The sequence below is a fragment of the Cicer arietinum genome, chromosome 4 (genome assembly GCF_000331145.2).
Source record: "Cicer arietinum cultivar CDC Frontier isolate Library 1 chromosome 4, Cicar.CDCFrontier_v2.0, whole genome shotgun sequence".
In the NCBI taxonomy this organism is placed as follows: domain Eukaryota; kingdom Viridiplantae; phylum Streptophyta; class Magnoliopsida; order Fabales; family Fabaceae; genus Cicer; species Cicer arietinum.
This window is the reverse complement of record NC_021163.2, coordinates 32,365,146-32,371,377: the sequence shown is the minus strand read 5'-3', so window position 1 is coordinate 32,371,377 and position 6,232 is coordinate 32,365,146.

Here is a 6,232-nt window from a genome sequence, read left to right as displayed (position 1 = left end):
TTGTTGAGATGGAAAAACGCTTTGTAAAAAGTGATAAGGCTGAAACAAGTTCTTTGCTTCAGAATTTAATTTCCATGAAGTATCAAGGCAAGGGAAATATAAGAGAGCACATTATGATGATGTCCAACATTGCTTCTAAGCTTAAAGGTCTAAAGCTTGAGTTGTCAGATGACTTACTCATTCATTTAGTATTGCTGTCTCTTCCTTCGCAATTCAGTCAGTTTAAGGTGACTTATAATTGTCAAAAGGAGAAATGGACTCTTAATGAGCTCATTTCATTATGTGTGCAAGAAGAGGACAGGCTGAAGCAAGATAGGACTGAAAGTGCTCACTTTACTAGCATCTCTAAAGACAAGGGCAAAAGGAAAAGAATTGAGGAGCCCAAGAACAAAGCTGCTGCTAAGGGTCCAGAACAAAAGAAGCAGACTAAGGATAACAACTGCTTCTTCTGCAGGAGTTCTGGACACGTGAAGAAGGATTGTGCCAAATATCACGCTTGGCGTGTTAAGAAAGGTATGATTCTGTCTTTGGTCTGTTCTGAGGTTAATTTAGCTTCAGTACCTAGAAACACTTGGTGGTTAGACTCTGGTGCAACTACTAACATCAGTGTTTCAATGCAGGGTTGCCTGAACTTCCGAAAGCCTAGTGATACTGAAAGATGGATCTATGTAGGAGATGGGAAGAAGGTAGAAGTTGAAGCCATAGGAAAATTTAGATTATTATTAAGTTCCGGTCATTATTTGGATTTAAAAGACACTTTTGTTGTACCGTCATTTAGACGGAATTTGATCTCTATTTCTTATTTGGACAAATCAGGATATTATTGTTCATTCGGGAATAAAGAATTTACTTTGTCTTTAAATTCGAATGTTGTTGGAACCGGTTTACTTTCTGGTTATGATAATCTTTATTTGTTGGAAACTGTGGCTAACTATAATGAAACCTTGAATGTGGAATCACGTGGTACTAAGCGGAAAATTGACAATTTCAATTCAGGGGTGCTTTGGCACAAGCGTCTAGGTCACATCTCTAAAAATAGAGTTGAACGACTTGTGTCAGATGGAATTTTAGATTCCATTGACTTCACAGACTTTAACGTTTGTGTAGCATGCATTAAAGGAAAACAGACTAAAGATAAGAAATTAGGCGCATATAGAGCTACAGACGTCTTAGAATTGATACATACGGACATCTGTGGGCCATTTCCAACTCCTTCTTGGAATGGTCAACAATATTTTATATCATTCATAGACGATTATTCTAGATATGCCTACCTTTACCTAATTCACGAAAAGTCCCAATCAATAGACGTGTTCAAATCCTTTAAGGCAGAAGTTGAGAATCAACTTAATAAAAGAATTAAAAAGGTCAAATCTGATCGTGGTGGTGAATACTACGGCAGATATGACGGTTCAGGTGAACAACGTCCGGGACCATTTGCCAAATACCTAGAGGAATGTGGAATCGTCCCACAATACACTATGCCGGGGTCACCCAGCATGAATGGTGTAGCTGAAAGACGAAACAGGACTCTTAAGGATATGGTAAGGAGTATGATTTGTCATTCCACCTTGCCAGAGTCACTCTGGGGAGAGGCATTAAAAACAGCAGCATACATTCTTAATAGAGTACCAACTAAGGCAGCGGCTAAAACACCTTATGAGCTTTGGATTGGGCGTAAGCCTAGTCTGAAGCACCTTCATGTTTGGGGATGTCCAGCTGAGGCAAGGCCTTATAGGCCGAATGAAAAGAAATTTGAACCCCGAACAATTAGCAGCTATTTTATAGGGTACTCAGAAAAATCAAGGGGCTATAAATTTTATGATCCTAATTTGAGAACAATTTTTGAGACGGGAACGGCAACGTTCTTTGAGGATATTGAGTTTGGGGGGAAGATTAAGGTTAAAGATTTTGTCTTTGAGGAAGAATCGGTAACAATTCCAGAACTGATTCTTCCACCAATTGACTTTCCCATTATTGAACAAACTCAAGATGATCTGGTTGTTCAGGAAGAACAAAATCCAGATCAAATTCAAGATCCTCAAGAACAAGTGCCTCAAGAGCCAGCTCCATTGCGGAGATCCACTAGAGAAAGGAAAAATGCTATTTCGGATGATTATGTAGTATTTATCAATGAGGTAGAGGAAAATGTTGGCATGACGGAAGACGACCCAGTCAACTTTCATCAAGCCATGCAAGATTCTCGTTCAGATAAGTGGATCGAAGCAATGAATGAGGAGTACAAGTCTATGCAAGACAATTCAGTTTGGGAACTTATCCCATTACCTGAAGGAAAGAAACCCATTGGTTGCAAATGGATTTTTAAAACCAAGCGGGATTCCAATGGTAATGTGGAGAGATATAAGGCACGTCTTGTAGCTAAGGGTTATACTCAAAAGGAAGGGATTGATTATAAAGAGACTTTCTCTCCGGTTTCATCGAAGGACTCTTTAAGAATAATCATGGCTCTTGTTGCTCACTTTAATTTGGAGCTTCATCAAATGGATGTAAAAACAGCTTTTCTCAATGGCGACATTGATGAGACGATCTATATGGTGCAGCCAGAAAACTTTGTGTTGGGAGACCCAAAGAATATGGTGTGCAAACTAAGAAAATCCATTTATGGGCTAAAACAAGCTTCTCGTCAATGGTACCATAAATTTCATCAAGTAATTCTCTCATTTGGTTTTGAGATGAATACAGTTGATGATTGTGTGTATCATAAGTTCAGTGGGAGCAGACATATTTTCCTGGTCTTGTATGTTGATGACATACTGCTTGCCACTAACGATATAGGCATGTTGCACGAAACTAAGAAATTTCTATCAAAGCATTTTGAGATGAAAGATCTTGGTGACGCCTCTTTTGTATTAGGAATTCAGATACACCGAGACAGATCTCGAGGTATTCTTGGATTGTCACAAAAGAGCTATATCGATAAGGTTCTCAAAAGGTTTGGGTTACAGGATTGCAAACCAGGGGACACCCCAGTTGCTAAGGGAGACAAGTTTAGTCTCAAACAGTGCCCTAAGGGAAGTTTGGAAATTCAAGAAATGCAAAAGATCCCTTATGCTTCAGCTGTAGGGAGTCTTATGTATGCCCAAGTATGTACGCGTCCAGACATAGCGTTCATAGTAGGGATTTTAGGCAGATATTTAAGCAATCCAGGTCTTGACCATTGGAAAGCAGCCAAGAGGGTCATGAGATATTTGAAGAGAACAAGAAACTACATGCTCACATATAGGAGGTCAGACCAGTTAGAGATCACTGGGTACTCTGACTCGGATTTTGCGGGATGCCAAGACAGCTTAAGATCAACTTCAGGCTATGTCTTTCTGTTAGCTGGTGGAGCAGTTTCTTGGCGTAGTGCCAAGCAAGGTCTTACTGCCTCATCAACTATGGCAGCAGAGTTCGTAGCAATCCATGAGGCATCTGACCAGGGCATTTGGCTGAGAAATTTTGTCACGGGGCTGCAAATAGTTGAAGGGATTGAAAGACCACTCAAGTTGTATTGTGACAATAGATCAGCAGTCCTGTATTCTAACAATAATAGGAGCTCAACCAAGTCAAAGCACATTGACATTAAGTTCCTAGTTGTTAAAGAGAAGGTACAAAGTGGACAGATATCCATAGAACACTTAAGGACAAACTCCATGATTGCGGATCCACTCACTAAAGGTCTACCACCCAAGGTCTTTCATGAGCATACTGCTCACATGGGTGTGCTACAGTTTGAGGAATCTTGATTTTAGTGGGAGTTTCGTCCATTATGTAATTCATGTTCTATGTTTAATTGTAAAGTACAAATACATTGTATTTGGACTTTCTGATCAGAAATAAAGTTTAAAGTATTCAGTTTTTGGTTACTTTGTACATTTAAGTTATGGTATGATCTCATTCGATAAAGTAGGACCAGTTGAAAATTGACATGCATTGACCAACTTCATGTAATTTTCATGCTACACTTTTCATAATGGGTCTATGTCATTTAGTTGTGTCAGTACGGGTGATCATTGATGGGTTTAGTTATGCTTATTATGACGAAAGCCTCTTTGGTTCCATGTGCTGATATGATTAATGGACGGGACAATTTGGATTATACTCAAGGTAATTATAATGACATTTTTGACGTCATAAAGTCTAACACACTCCTAAGGATACATGTGTGACCAGTGGGAGATTGTAAGATTTATGGGTCACATATGTAATTAATTAATAAAGTGTGTTAGGGTCATTATATAATTAGCCAATAAATTAGGGATCAAATAATATATAATAGTTTATGGCTAAAGAGCATAATAGTTATGAAAATTAATAGTGTAGATACCAGGCAGTTTCTAATTTAATGAGGGGCTGAATTGGAAATACTGCAATTTGGGATATAACTAATAATAGTTATATATAGGGGTAATGGTCCCCAAGGCAAACACAACAAGACTATTCAGTTTCAAAACCCTAAAGGAGAAAATTCTCTGGTTCTCTCTATCCCCATCAAGAGAGCAAGGTCTTCAGGGTGTTTTGCTGAGGAAGATCACCCAACCCATTGGCTCTATCATCATCATCTCACGATTTCATTAATGGCAATTCCCACAGGTATGCTTCCGCCTTTGGCTATTAATCATGTAATTGACATGGATTGTTGAGCACAACGTTATTAAGGTTTTTCCAACAGCCATAACTCGTATCTTAAATAAAATAAAAATAAGATGATAATTAACCTCTCTTAAAATGAATGGCGCAACACGTTATAATGGTTATCTTCTTCCATTGATCAAAACCTTGCTCTAATGCCAGCCATTGGAAAAATCTCCACACAAGATGAAGTATACCCTTACAAGAAACAAGAAAGAAATAAAAGACAACTCCCAAATTTAGTGTGGTTGGCACTTCATTTGTACACCTCAATCTCACAACAAAAGATTTTACTATTAAACTTGTAATTTTTACGATGACAAAATTACAAACCCTCTCATGCAATGTTTGCACATAAAATCTGTAAACTATCTCAAAATAAATTTTTGCACAGAAAAATTACAAATTATCTCAAGGACACACAACTACCTAAACTTCAATACATCCAAAAAAATAGAATTATTGCAGTGAAAAAAACTTAAACTAACTAACTATATTATAATAACTCTCTTCTTTTTTCTTCCCAATACTTATGTAGGATTTAGATGAGTTCACACGATACTTTTGACACAAAAAAACATCCTTTAGTACCAACCATTAATTGCCTCTATATATGCGGTTATGAATTGACATGTTCACAACTATTTGCACCAATGCTCCCTAGATACTAGAGAAAAATATAACAAAAAATAAAAGCAGTTGTATATACTCTTTCATGCAAAAGTAATGTAATTGTTTATACATTATAGTTATAAACTCAAGTTTTCGTGTGACTCCGTAAAAACCACAAAAATAACTATAATATTTATTCAAAAATTAGTTAGCTTCACAGTTGATAGAAAACTAGATTTTGGTCCGCGCGCTGCGCGGATATTAGTTAATTAATTTTATAAATTTTATAAGTAATATTTTATGTATTATAAATATAGTTATTTTATAATATTACTTTATTGATTTGTAATAATTGAATATGATTAGAAAAAGTAAAATGAGGGAAAATTATATTTATCACAATCATCTAATTTAATTTTTAAAATATTTTGTAAAATTCGTATGATAACTTATTATATAGGATAATTGTTTGACTCATTGTACTTTGATTGTTAATTTATTTTTCAACATATAATGGTATTTGTATTTATTTGACGAAATAAAATGAAAAATACAAACTCAAAAATAAGATGTAAAAATTTATAAATATGATTTACTATTTAATATTTTTTATTTTAAAAAAATATTAATGTTGAATTATATTGTAGCGTAGTATAAATTTATTTGTTTTATTATTATGATATTTTAATTGCGAGCATGAGAAGTTGTTGTAAAAAAAAATTATTGAATATATTTCATCAAAAGTTTGTAAAAAAAAAGTTGGTGTGGCATCGGAGAGTATATTTTAAATATATATAATAGATGATAGATTTTAATAATTGAAAGTAACTTTTTTAATAATTTTTCACATATTCGTATTTTATTATTATTATTAATAAATTTATGTATTTTCTGTCAAATAGAATATATATTTTTATTTTATAAAATGTTACTAAAAAAATGGATTGACATTAATGAAAAATTTAATTTTTAACGTATAAAATCATTA